The sequence below is a fragment of the Pteropus medius genome, unplaced genomic scaffold (genome assembly GCF_902729225.1).
Source record: "Pteropus medius unplaced genomic scaffold, Ma_sr-lr_union100, whole genome shotgun sequence".
Lineage (NCBI taxonomy): Eukaryota > Metazoa > Chordata > Mammalia > Chiroptera > Pteropodidae > Pteropus > Pteropus medius.
Window position 1 is genome coordinate 1,054,012 of NW_024351732.1, and position 14,471 is coordinate 1,068,482.

General features: G+C 51.5%; 1 long non-coding RNA gene across 1 annotated transcript; it reads left to right on the forward strand.

Moving 5' to 3' along the window:
* Positions 1-1,644: 1,644 nt before the first annotated feature.
* On the forward strand, positions 1,645-5,263 carry LOC120588946 (uncharacterized). Its single transcript, XR_005649347.1, has 2 exons — positions 1,645-1,849; positions 4,821-5,263. It is a non-coding gene; the product is annotated as an uncharacterized LOC120588946 (long non-coding RNA).
* The last annotated feature ends 9,208 nt before the right edge of the window (positions 5,264-14,471 follow it).

Below are 14,471 nucleotides of genomic sequence, written 5' to 3' on the forward strand. Positions count from 1 at the left end.
GGCTTATGGGGGAGACTTGTATTTGGGGGTTTGGGATGGAATTGCAAGGAAGGGTGAGTGACCTTATTTTAGACGGTGCTTCCCACTACCCCACCTCTTTCCTGAAAACCCAGGGCATTGCTCTCCGCCTTTGGAACCAGCAGAGAATCATTTGTACCGTAAAAGGGTATGGGGACCCCAACGACAACAACCTATACTTGGGGGATACTCTTCGAAAGCCAGTGTCCTCCCTTCCCCATGTCTCAACCTCCCGTCAGTGCTCCATCCCAGCCCCTGTCTATCCAGGTCTTGGTCGGGCCAAAATCTGTGGGTCCAAGAGGAGGCAATGGGGTCCCTCTGCAGTGCTCTGTCAACTCCAGTCCCTCTTGCACAGCTCCCCCACCCCCATCACTCCAGAGCTGCAAACGTTGGAAGGGGAGTCCCTCCTCCCCCAAACCATCCAAGATTCCATCGCTTCCCCTCACCCCGCCTCTCCCGCCCTCCCCAGCTGGTTTGTGCAAAGGCAAAGGGAAAAAAAAAAAAACGACCAAGGGGAGAGAAAGGGAGAGAAGGGGAGGGAGCCACGTTGGCCGGCCGTGGGCAGCCAGGAGGAGCGGTGCGGGTGGAGCTGTGGAGGGGACTTCAGGGGCTATAATTAAAGGGAAAATATAGAGTTTCCAGGGAGGCAGGCTGGAGACAGCAATGGAGGGCCGGGCCTTCATCAATTATCCCCACCATGTGGCAGCAACTTGTGGCCCAGGATCTGTCCCAGCCTAGTGCCAGGGACTGCAGGGCGGGAGGGGAAGCAGGGGGTGCTGAGGTGCTGAGATGGCAGTTCCTTCCCCCTCCAGGATGGGTTGGGGACAAAGAGTCCCCCGCCCAACAGGGGACAAGGGTCTTGTTCCTCCGAGGGGTCAACTCTTCGGATTGGTTGTCTGAGGCTGGGTGTCACAGGCTTGGGGTGAGGGTTGGTGTGGCCTGGCCACCTCTCGGCTTGTTGAGTTTTGGCAGCTAGAAGGACTCCTGCCTACAGCCCCCTTCCCACATGCTCCCTGCCCAGGTTTCCTGCTCCCCACCGTACAGAGAGATTAAGCCTCAGAGATGCAGATTGTACATCATGGGCCTGGGGTTCTGAAGGGTGTTCATGGACCCCTGGGGTTGGGGGATGAGCTCTTTGGGTGTGGTATGTGACAGCCAAAGCCCCAGTGTCCAGTTTCGGACCTCTGTCCCGGGAGCTGCAGGCAGAGGGTTTGCAAGCATCCATTACACGTGGCACAGAGTTGAGGCCCAGAGACTCCCCTGCCACTTTTTGACTTGAAACGCTTGGCGGGCACCCAGCCTGAAGATGTGTCTTTAATTTCTGCAGCATGACAGTGAGAAGAAGAATGTGCTTGGGGTCTCCTCCCAGCCAGGCTGGGCCTCCTTGGCCAAGACTGAGGGCTTGAGACTGGGGGGAGGGTTGAGGGAGGAAGCTGGGGCTGGAGAGGGGAGGAGACGCCACCTCATCTTTAGGAAACTCTGAAGCTCTGGCTTCTTGTGGAATGTAAGACTTTGTCTGGCATTTGGAGTTGAGGGGGGGTGGTGAGCAAAAGCCAAAATCTCCTTCCCCCTACCCTCAAGAAATGGTAAAGTCATCAGCACTTAGGGAAAAAAAATCATCAAGAAGAAAAACAGAAAGAGAAAAGTGCTGAGCTCTGAGTTCTCTCCCTCTCCAAATTTCCCCAGATGCCCTCCCTCTATGAGGAAGGGGGCAGGCCTGTGCTCCCCAGCATCCCCATCCCTCTAGAGGCCCTCGAGCCCCCAGCCCAGACTCCGTAGTGTGGGACGAGGGAGAAGAGGCAGCTCAGGTGTCAGTGCACCTGGTGAGCAGGTGGGTCAGCCTTTTCCAGCTGCTCTGGTTCCAGGGGTTCCGTTGCCCTCCCTCCCCTATTTGACCTTCCGGAATTCTCCTCTTCCCCCACCCTGGCCCCAGACTGGTGATGGAGAAAGTATCCTTAAGAGAGGGGTTGAAGAGAGAGAAGAGGAGGGTCTAAGAGTGAGACTGCAGTGAAGACTTTGATTTTCATGTGCCCTCATCCTGGACCTCCGCACTGTTCCTGTTGAGAGACCCTGGGGGCAGAGTCTGGGGACAGTCCCCAGGTGTGTGGGGTCCTCTCTTTCTCTCTTTCCCTAGCGTTGCACCACCCCGGCCCCTTGGTTCTTAGCTAACTTCCTTAGCTTCCAGGTACAGCTCAGCTCTTCCTATGCCTCAGCTCAACCCAAGTCCTTCTGCCTCCTGAGATTTCTCTCCGACTTCCATCCTCTCCAGGTTTAGAGGGAAGGTGATGAATTAAGTTGATCCATGTTGCGTGTTAGGTGCCTATGAGACATCAAATCAGAAACGAGGAGGAAACCCTTGGGTGTCTGGGTCTGGAGTTCAGAGGAGACAAATGTGGGACGCCCAGCCTGATGATGTGAATGGAACTGTCTCCAGAGAAAGCATGGAGGAAGGAGAGACGAAGGGCTAAGACAGAGAGAGCCCTGAGGACCTTCAGGGTTTCAGGGTTAGGAAAGGGAGGAGGAGCCTGCACGGAAGACAGGACAAGAATGGGAGAAGTAGGAGGGTAAGGAGGAGAGGGATGGCGGGGTGTCCTGTATGCGGAGAGAAGATTGTTCTAGAAGGATGGAGAATTATATGCTGCAGAGAGAATTCATATGATGAGGAGGAAAGTGGTCACTGGATTTAGCAACGTGGCAGGTAAATTTGAGCTGTTTGGGTGGAGTGGTGGCTGAGGAAGCCAGACGAGAGTGGTCTGAGGAGTGAGTGGGAGGCCCAGAAATGGGGTTAGAGTGCAGACAATTCAGAGGAGGAGTTCAGCTGTGGAGGGGAGGAGGGGGAGCAGACACCGCATTCTCCCTTCCTCCTTCGCTTTTGCTTTCTTTTCCTCCCTCCACCCCCCATCTCCTGTCTGTCTTTCTGTCCCTTGCCTCCCTCATCTTTCTCTCAGTGGGACTCTGCATCTTTCTTCATTTTCCCCGTTTCCGTAGCTTTTTAAAATGGATCCCATTGCCTTGTTTGCTCCTCCTGCCTCTTTTCTTCCCAAGTGACCTAAGCCCTCCAATGCCCACGTCCGTGTCCCATCTCCACCTCATTCTCTCTAGAGTGAGCCCTCAGTCCAGGATCTTAGCGAAAAGTCTTGATTTCTAGTCCTGGAAGATCCTGCCCCATTTCCGGGACCCCCAGTTCAAGAGGGCACACTCGGGGGCAGAGGAAGGAACCAGGGAAAGAAACGGGGTGAGCTGGGGAAAAAAGGCTTGGACAGCATGCACGGATGACACTAGGACGGTCGTGTTCCCCAGGCCCAACTCCAGCTACCCCCCCAGGTTCCAGCTGAGAAAAATGGGCTGGATGGGGACATTGTCAGGTTCAGGGACCCAAGTCCTCTCTTTGCTCACAAGTGAGGGGTCAACACTCATCTTTTCTGCTGGAGCATGAGCTACCTGGCAGGGGCCTGGCAGAGTCTTCATTGTAGCTCTAGACCCCTCACTGTGTCTGGAGGCAGAGCAGGTTCTCATCAAAGATTGAGAAAGTGAGTTGATTGAAGTGTTATTTACCCCTTTCTGGTTTGGCTCCATACTGTGCTTGTTTAACCCCATTCCCCATTTCCTTCCCTTTTTAAAAATTCTTTTATCTTCCCCACCCTTAACTCTTTTCCTTTACATGTATGCTTCGTCCTTAGTTTTTTTTCCCTTTCCCTTTCCCTCTGTCCTCTGCCTTTGGCCGTTGTCCCACCCTTCCACCCACACGCTTCTGCTCCCGCCCCATTTTCTCTCATATTCTGTCCCCGCGTCTCTGGTGCTCCTGTCCATCTCGTCTCTGGATGCCTGTCCACTACAGGAGGGCTGCCGCAGCTGGGAGGGGCGGGGCTCGGGTTTGCGTCACAACCGGATGTCTGGTTGAAGTGTTCAGGAGATAGATGGTTCCTTTGAAGCCTGGATTTAAAAACAAAAAAAGGGTGAGGGGGGTGTAGCCTCCATGAACAGAGGCACCTGTCCAGATCTTGATCCTGATCTCCCTACTTCACCCCCACTCTCATGTCCTCAGCAGATAAGCCTCTGCCACGGATGTCTGGGGGCTTCCACTTCAACATTAACTACCAGCTTTTCCTCCCAGCAAACCTGGGATTCTGGACTTTCTGGGGTGGGGTGGGTTGAGCAGGGGGTGAGGGGGATCCTTCTCTGTTCGCTTGTACCAGCCCTGGACAGAGTATCCCTTTGGAGAGAGTCTGGCTTAGATACAGAAAGGATACAGAATTATTTATGAAACAGTATTTATGTGCCAGGCACTTTGCTGGGCACTGGGCAATCGGTGCCCGCCTTCATGGTGCTTATGTCTGGTAGAGACAGACATGAATGAAATCATATATATAAATGTGTAATTGCAACTACAACTATAAAGTTTATGCAGGAAAGGAACACAGAGCTTTGAGTGGCAGGCATTCCAGGGAGTCCGCCTTAGACTTGGGGGCCTCGTAAGGCACCCCTGAATAGGTTTACAGATAAGTAGAGATATCTTCGGTAAGGCTCAGGTGGCAAGGTGGAAGGTTGAGGTTGGCATGATGGTACCACGTATGTGAAGGCTTTGGGCAGGAGGGAGTCTGGTAAGTTCCGGATGTCCACAGAATCCAGAGAAAGCCAGTGCGGCTAGAGCACAGGAAGCAAAGTCCAGGCAGGCCAAAGAGGTCACACTGGGGATGTCAGTCTTTGTCCTCAGAGCTTTGGGCCTCAGAGGGTCTGAAGCGGGGAGGGTCACAATCATGTCTGCATTTGTAAAAGATCATGATGTTCACTTCGTGGAGTAGGTACTGGAGGAAGACCGCGGTGGAAGGCGGCTGCCGCAGGTGTCCAGATGAGAGCCGATCACAACCTGGACCAAGTCGAAGAGAATGGAAACAGAGATAAGAGGATGGATTCAAGAGCCCTTTGGGAGATAGAACTGACAGGTGTTGGGTTGGATTGGACTTGGACCGTGGGCGCGGGGAGCGCGGATGACTCCTGGTCACCTGATCTGAGAGGTGAGAAGTGTGGTGACCTGGAAGAGAAGAGGCTGGGCGAGGACCCAGTACGGAGAAGAAGATCCTGAGTTCTGTGCTCATTGCAGACACTCTAGTTGATTCTATTCGATGAGTGATTACTAGTTCCTGGGGCCACCCATGTGCTGAAGTCAACTCTGGGGATGGCAGCTCCTGCCTTCAGAGAGTGGGGAGTTGGGAAGGGAATAAAATAAACGCGAAAATGTCTCTGACCCGAGGCAGCACTGGCTGTGTGATTTTGAGTAAGTTGTTTCGTCTCTCCAAACCTCATTTCCCCAATCTGTGAAACGGGGTAGCAGTAAGACCACATTGCTCGCCTGTGTCACGCTCAGGAAATGGAAGGCTCCAGAGAGAAGCAAAGATGAGGATGCCAATGAGAGATAAGGCAGTTTTCATGGGGAAGGCTGCTTTTGGGCTGGGCCAGTGAGGGTGGGTGACAGCGTTTGAATGAAGGGTTAGAAAGAAAGGGTGGGAGGGAAGGCATGCCAAATCCCAATCTCTCTCTCTCTCTCTCTCTCTCTCTCTGCTTCTCTCTCTCTCCCTCCCTCCTTCGCCCTACACACATACTGCACTCTGTAGGGATGGAGGTAGAAGGGAAAGAGAAGGCCTTGAGTAGAGGAAATATGGAAGATAAATTTGGACAAGTAGATTGGGTCCAACTTCTTAGAGGCTTGGAATTCCAGGAGAGGAATTTATAATCGATCTGGGGGCCATAGAGAGCCAGCGACTGCTTTTGAGTCTTTTGCCAGGGATTTGCCCAGAGAAACTATACTTTGGTGACAGCAGAACTCAAGTTCGAAGGCTGTGGCCCTTGGCGGGAGGGGGAGATGCAAGGAAAGTGGGTGGGATTTGTGGATCTGGGATAGACAAGAAAAAAAGCATGGCTTGGAAACAGGCAAAGATAGACCAGATGATCCCTCCGAAGTTGAGTTTCAGCTCGTACTAGATTCCAGAACCTTGCAGTTTTAAGGTGGGAGTATCATAGAACAATAGGTGTTCGGTTGGAAGAAAACTTTGAGCTCATTCTGCCCCGCCCTCCCCAACTTGCACAGAGGATAAAACTAAGGCCCAGAGAGGGGAAGTGACTTGCTTAAAGTCACACAGCTGATATTAAGGAGTCAGAGGTAAGATCCTTCCCTCATTTCAAGATCCTCAGTGGTGGGGGCTGGGGAGTTAGAGGGGCCAGGGAAGCAACTGTGGGTGGAGGGTCGACACGACGTAGGGATCCCAGAGAATGCCAGTCCAGGACAGGGTGAGAGAGAGGCTCCCCAACTCTCAGCTGAGCCATGTGGCCAGAGGGGGAAGGGAGCCTGGTGGGCAGGGTGGAACTGCCACATGGAAGAGGCTTGATGGGAACCATCTGGCTTGGGCGGAGTGTGGGCTGCAGGGAGGGGAGGAGCAGGAGCCGGGAAAGAGGCCATGGTGGGCGGGTGGATGGCGGCTTGGAGCTGGGAGTGGCCCACCCGGAGGCCCCTGCCTTCCAGACTGCTGCAGCCCAGATGCCTTCACAGCCATGGCCTGGCCCATCCAACCCGCTGACCTCATTCCCAGCTCCCCTCCCTCGCAGGCCCCCCCTCTGCCTGCCACGTAGACTGAGTGCGTTAGCTGCATCCACTGCTTGTGGAGGAAGAGCAGATTGACCCAGGCGCCCTGAGCCCAGAGCCCTGTTGTGTCAGGCAGACCTGAGGGAACAGTTGTCTTCTCTGAGCCCCTAGACCACTCTGGGCCTCAGCTTCCCCTCCGTAAAGATGAGTCCAGTAAATGGAGTAGACTGGGACCATGGGAGGAGTATGACAGTGAAGCACCTTGGAATGGGCGAAACCAAGGGGTCTCTTTGGAGGTCATGTCAGCCATCCTTCTGCCTCCTGAAGGCAGGAGGGTGTTACTGTCAGACCCAGGAAGGGGTAGGGGCAGGACACCTTCCTCTTCTCCAGCTGTCCTCAGGAAAGAGAGTTCTCTGAAGGTGTGTGTGTGTAGTTGGGGTGGTCCTCCGTTTGGGAGAGCCATTCTCTGCTAGGATGGAAGAGGGGAGGCACATCGTCTCCCCTCCCCCAGGTACCTCTCATGACCTTCCCTTCAATTCTCCTGGCCAGAGCCTCGCCTCAGCTCTGCCTCTTGACCTTCTGCCTTCCCCTTGCCTCCCTGCCCCCCAGGTCCTGGGTCTTCTTTCCAGCTGCCCCAGCTGAACAGGGGGCTGTCCCGCTGCCTCTCAAGGCGTTCCAGGCCTGTGAGTCATCGGGAATGTCTGCTCTGGCTGCTGTTTCCCTCTGGTGGCTGTGGACCCTCTTCTCCTTCCGCAAGCTAAGGGCAAGGGTGCGCCTCCCAGGCAGGGCAGGAAAGCCACGGGCAGGACCAGAGAGGCACTGTTCCCCCAGTGCAGTGAGGAGGGAGCTCGGAGCACTCCACTCAGGCTCCACCTGCCCATCATAGACAGCACTGCCTGTCCTTTTTCCCATTTCCTAGGTGGGAAAACTTAGGAGGGACAGGTGGGGGAGGGCCAGATCTTTGGTGGGCTCAGGCTCCTCCCCACTCTGTTTTAAGCCTCAGCTCGGCCAAGCTGGGAACCGGCCCAAGCCTCTTTCTGAAGGGCCCTCCCCACATTCAAGGCTGAATCTGGCAGGAAAGCTGGAGAGAGGCTGCTGCTACTGCCACAGACTCCAAGGATGACACGTCCTGGCTGGGGTGGGGAGTCCACGTCTGCAGGAAAGGGGGAGGCCGAGTGTCTGGACCTTTCCCATAGGTCTCCTGCACCCTGTGAGGCTGCCTCCCATGCCCTCCTCTCCTGTCTCTCCTCCTGAGCAGCCCTGTCCTGCCCGCTCCTCCAGCCGGAAGAAACAGCTAGGGGTGGAGGGGAGACTGAGAGGAATGGCAAGGGTTGAGAAAAGTTCTCAACGCCCTCCTCTCCAGTGTACCCCCCTGTCCCCCTTCTTCCCCCATCTTCCTGCCCCTCAGCCCTAGATTCGCTGTCTAGAGACCAAGGGTCTAGTATCCAACTTGCCTAGTGACTTTGGGCATTTCATGTCCCATCTCAGAGCCTCCGTTTCCTCATATGTAAAATAGGGGTCTGGACAGAAAATTATAGAACAACCTACCAGTGAGGTCGTTCTATAATTCTGTGACTTCCCGACTTCCCAGGCATATGGGCAGTCACTCAGGCAGGCGCACGTGCACACACACACACACTCACTCATACCCACTGACTCTCTCACACACGCCCCTTCACACATTCAAGTACACACTCTTTCACACATACATTTGCGTGTACACATGGCCTTCAGCTTGTTTGGGGTGCAGCAGCTCCCCACATTTTCTATTTCCCTCTTTCTCACAGCTCCCCACTCCGATCACACCTCCATCCCCTTCCGCATCGCTTTACAGTTTCCTCCTCCTGAGGTCACTGGCAGGGTAAAGGCGAAAAGGAAGAGTGGGATGTGAGATTTGAACCTCGGAGTATCAGACACCTGACGCTGCCAGAGACCACTCCCCCCGCCCCCTGGGGGCACTTGGCTCTTGCTGAGATGCTGGGTGGGAGGGATGTGAGGGGGGAGCAGAGGAAGGCTAGCTCTTCTCCGCCCAGCTGGCAAGGCCTCTCACTCCTCTTTCCTCAACTTCATTACCATTCGCTTTCAAAATTCTCTGTCCCAAAGACATCCTGGGGCCTCCTGGTAAGTGTGATGATTTTAGCAGCCTGCACTGGCCCTGTTGCCCCAGGCTGCACCCTTTCTAGGAACTTCCGCCTAAGGGAATCTGGTCAGACCTTACAAAGGACTGTTCCAGGGGATGAGCTATCTGTTGGCCAGGAAAGGCGTGGGAACTGGGCAGCAGAGCGCACCCCTCAGAACCGGCCTGACTCAGGAATAACCACAAACATCTGTACCAGGCTCATTTGAACTGATGTACTCCTCACAAAGCCCTCTGAGGTGGGTGCTGTTATTGTCTCCAATTTCAGAAGAGGAAAGAGAGGCACAGAGAGGTTAAGTCCATTGCCTGAAGTCACAAAGCTAGGCAGGAAATGACAGAGCTGGGGTTCCAACCCAGGCAGACTGGCTCCAGAACCCACAGGCTTAACTGCTACTCTAGAGAGGTCCAAGAGACCCAGAATGGATGCTAAGGGATGCCCTCCGGCCTAGTGTGAAGAAGCAGCTGTAGGCACAAACATGCCACTCCATCTGTGTCCAGGTATGGGAAGGATTGTATCATCACGTGGCGATAAATTGATGGCAGGCACCGTCGCAGCTGGAAGCCTCTCTCACGGTGCCATCTCCCTCCTATTTGCCAAGGAATTTTTGTGAACTGACAGCTCCACAGGTCATCCCATCTAACCCTTATGACAGTTCTGGGAGGTCAGTCTTAATACCTCTGTTTTACAGCTGGAGAACCTGACCCTCAGAAGTGTCAAGGCATTGCCTAAGAACCCCTTCCTAGAACTGAGAGAAAACCCAGGGGACCTGGAAGCCAGATCACGATTCTTCTCATTGACCTGTGTGCTCCCTATGTACAAATCCATACACACGTAGCCATATGCAACAGACCACGTGCAACTGGCAAGAGTTACAGGCCTCGGTGGCATTTTGAGTGGCACTTTGCTCCTCCCGCTGACAATCCCCTGAGGAAGGCCTTATGCCCGTTCTGTAGGTGAATAGAACCCCTCTGCTGGGGACCTTCCCCCGCACCCCTCTAGCCAGGAAGTAGTAAAGCTGTGACTAAATCCCGTGCCTGCCTGGGCTGGCCATAGTGCCAGCATTCTTCGTATGGCACTATACCACCTGCTGCCCTCGCTGTCATCCAGACAAGAAGTGCCCCTGCACAAACCCATTCCCACTGAGCACACAAGCATGTAACAGACACAGAGTTTTTTGGGTGTTATTTTCTGTGTTCCAGGCACTGTCCTAAGGGCCATACATGTGTTAGCTTGCTGAACAGCTACAACAATCCTATGATGTAGGTTTTATTATATCCTTATTCTCATTTTACAGATGAGGAAACCGAGGCTCAGAGAGGTTAAGTACTTTGCTCAAGGTCACAGTTAGGAAGTTGCAGAGCTGGGATTTGAACCCAGGCTCTCACCATTATGCTATAACCCTTTCTCTTATACTGACTGGGCACTATTCAATCAGTCAGTTAGCAACCACGACTGACCACCCGTCGTGCCCAGCACTGTGCCAGGCCCTAGGCACACAGAGGTGAGTAAGGCACAGGTCCTCCCCACCTCCTCCCCTTGCTCCTGCCCAGCGCTGCACAGTAGATGGAGGCTGTGCGTGCACTCGCTCTCCTTCCTTCCCAGAGAGCCTCCTCTCTGGCCAGCGAGGACATGTGGATCTTGGCTCTGGTTTGCATTTGACACCTAGTGAGGGAAAATACTGAGGTGGTGCCAAAGCCTGAATGGGAACACAGAGGCAGGGAGATGCAAATGGAGTAGGACAGCTAGGGGCAGGGCTGGGGCAGGGGCTGGGGTGGGACGTCTGTCTCTCTGCTTCTGCTTCCATCCTGGTCTTAGGCTCACATCTGTTCTGTACCTCTCCATCTCAGATCTTCTCCTGGCATTTCTGGCTGAATCTCTCCATATCTGTTTTTCTGTGTCTATCTCCATTTGTCTCCTGACTCACCCTGTTCCTTCAGATGCTATCAGCCCCTGTGGGAGTGGCAGATCAAAGGCTCGGTCACCCACCATCAGAATGGACATCAGCTCCGTCTCAGATCCTCCCTACCACCTCCTCTCTACAAAGGACCACAGTTCTTTCTTCCTCAAGCCTTCCCCCCAGGCTCTCTCTGTCCCTCAATATTAGTGGCTGAAGGTCAGCCTAGATATCACCAGGCTGCATGTCTGGGATGTGTCCTGCCTCCTCCTTCAGACTGGGGGAAGAAGCTGTGTCTCTCCCATCAGACAGGGAGCTCTCAAGTGTGTAGGGTTACGTCTCTTCCCTCAGACTGAGAAGGCAAGGACTGTGCTTCCCCACCAGACTGGGGTTCCTTGAAGGTATAACCTGGGTTTCCTCCATCAGACTGGGGCAGGGCCTGTTTCCCCTCCTTCCTCTGGATTCTCCTGGTCTCTAGCTTGGGCTCTGCCTTAGGAAGTATTTAGCAGGGATGAAGGGACTGAAAAGCTCTCCACCCTCCATATCTCCCTCTAAAGCCTGTTCAAACTTTAATGCTTTAATATCCAGTGAGCCCAACTTCTGTTCCTTCCTTCCCAGATGGGCCCTTAGTTCCCTAGGGCAGCTGGAGATAAGGAAAGACAGGAATACACATAACCTACATTCCAAAGAGAAATCTGTGGGCAAGGATTCTGCCCAATAAGCCATCCCACCCAAGATCCAAGTCTGACCTCCTCCTGGAAGCCTCCCTAGACCAGCAAAGCCCACCTATCTTTCTCCTCAATTCTGGAAGTATTTAGTGTTCATCTATATGATGGTTTCCTAATGATTTTTTTAAAAATGACCTTTTATTTTGGAATGATTTTAGAGTTACAGAAAAGTTGCAAGACTATAGAAATTTCCCATGTACCCCTCATTTGATTCCTCAAACATTGACATTCTACATCACCATGGTACATTTGCCAAAACTGAGAAACCAACATCGGGACACTAGTATTAACTAAACTTCCAGACTTTATTCAGATTTCACTAGTTTTTCTACTAATGTTCCTTTCTCTGTTCCAGGACCCCATCTGGAATATCATATTGCATCCGGTCATTATGTCTCCTTGGTCTCCCTTTGATTCATGACAGTTTCTCGGTATATCCTTGTTTTTCACAAACTTTATAGTTTTGAGGGGTCCAGATCAGGCATTCTGTAGAATTTCCTAGTGTTATTTTTCAGAAGTAAAAGCCTTCTCTCACGAAACCCTGCACAGAGTCCTGGTATATGAGCAGGTAACAGTGGAGCTGCTCTGGTCACAGCAGCGATGAGAGAGTCGGGGAGGTGGGTGGAGGAGGAGGGGCCTGAACGTGAGTCTCCCCGGGTTCCCCTGAGGCCTCCCAAGAAACCCCTATGGTGTCATGGAACCAGTCGGAATACCATTAATTGAGGCCAAGCTCTGCTCAGTGCATAGTTTTTTTCTATAACACCTTGGACAGGTAACGATAGACTCAGGCTCACATGCTTCTGGTGACAGGACCATTGCTATTTTTTGAGGAAGCTCTGAAGGCCGGAAAGGGCTTTGAAATCTACCCTTCCCTAGCCTCCGTTGTGGGCGCACCTGGGGTGTGCTGCCCAGGTAAGCCCTGCAGACTGAGACACCCATTCCTCCAGCTGATGGGATGTGGGAGGCTGCTGGCTCCCTATCCCTCTTTAAGTGTTGCCGTCAGCCAAAGGGAGTTACTTTGCCAGAGATCATGCTCCCTCTTCAGAAGCAGTCATCCTAGGACTGGTTGATAAGGTACAAAAGCCCTGACCCCTTGTTTCAAGCGGGGACAACTTTGAAGAGCAGACAACAGAAGCTCAGAGAAGCGGGTATATTAGAGTGGATATATTATGTAAAACCAAAAATTAATCAGATGTCTCCTAGAGGATGACATGACTATTGAAACACAACCAAGTTCTAGCCCCACTTGCAGCTGCTGGGCCAGGTGTGGGATCTTCACTAAGGCAGATTAACATGCCTCAGGTGCACAGCCTGTGGCTACTGGTCCAGCAAATGCATTATTTTTCATTTCTATCAGGAGAGAGGAACAGAAACAATTTGCATTCATTTGGGATGGACAGTTGTATACATTTATGGTCTCGTCCCAGGGCAAATTACTCTCCCACTATCTATCATAATAGAGTCTGAAAGGACCTGGATTATCTGAGCATTCAGTGGAATATCATATTGATCTACTATTTTGGTAGATATTTGATATTTGCCGTTAGCATCATGTTAATTGGACCAGAAGAGCAAGAAGTGGAGGGAACCTTGGTAAGGCACATGCATTCCAGAGGGTGGGAAGAAAAAAACCCTACAAAGATCTAGCAGCTCATAACACCAGTGAAGTCTTTAGGGGTTTAGTGTCTGGGGCATGCCTGAACATCCTTCCACAGAAAAGGAGAAATTATTGCAGCTCGTATTTCTTACCACAAATAAGAAAGCACATCTGGTAGGCTTCTTCCAACTCTGGAGAAAACATATTCTACACTTGAGAAAACTGCATTGACCCATTTACAGGTGGCATAAAAAGCTGCCAAATTCAAATGAACTTTGCAACAGTTCCAGGTGTGGCCATTTGCACCATAAGACCCGCAGACCCTTTGGTACTAGAGGTATTTGTGACATCAAAAAAGACTTTGACATTTCAATAGGATCCACAAGGTAGACCTCCGGGGTTTTGGAGAAAGGCCGTCTTCGCTGAAGGATTATACAGTGTTTGAAAAAAAAAAAAAAAAGCCTCTTTTATGCTACAGGGCCATGTAGATGCAGAGGTGACCATGTGGCTGGAGCTGCCAATCACAAGTTGGGTTTTGACAGACCCAACATGTTTCCATGAGTCTCCTTCTAACTGAGATGCCCAGATTTCTGATGATTGCCTAGCTCTCCCTTGAAAGTCCCCTTATGTGTCTATCAATGTTCCTTTCACTTAACATGTCAGCCAAGAACATGTGCTTCCAGCTGGAGGTGGCCAGAGGCCCGAGTAACAGGCATGCCCTCCATCTCGTGACTCAAACAGCAGACTTAATGACTATAAAATTTTTCCTAAAGTGTGGTCCATGGACCATTGTTGGTCCCTCAAGGTCTACATATGGTCCACAGGTGCCAGAGGTTTCTGAGGAAAAAAGGATGGAATTATTTTATTTATAAATTTGAAATGCAAATTTCAGATTTTTACAGCAATTCCATTATGTCCTTAATAACTGTCACATTCTTCAACATTGCGTATGTGCTACAAGCTTTGAATTTGATTGATACATCTTGGCAATTTGTCTCGGGTGATATATTTTCAAGTCATTTATGGGTTTTGGTTCTTACTTTTGTGATGTGTAATATCCTCAACTCAAATAAGAAGTCAATGGTTCAACAGTGGCTCATTAAAGCTTAAGAGTGATAAAAATAGTAACCCAAATACAACTGAGAACAGTATTATACAAATAAATAATGAACAAGAATCTAGTTAAAAATTATGTAAATCTCTAAGAACTAGGACATGTATGATGATTTCACACAAGCAGCTGAGATAGAAAAAGTGTAAATAGTAAGTATGATATTGAATATCCAGCACTGGACCTCGTTGCACTGGCTACCCATTCCATCCTAATCCCCAGCGTGTGTGTGTGTTATGAAACTTTGTAAAATAGTGGCATTAAGCCATCAAGACTTTTACATCATTTTCAAACACAGCAGAGTGACCTTTCTGGTAAACCATTAGAGCCCTTTTCTTTTCTTTTTTTTTTTCCAGAACAAGCGTAAAATAAGCTTTCCAGGACAAAATTGATGGATTTTCCCCCACC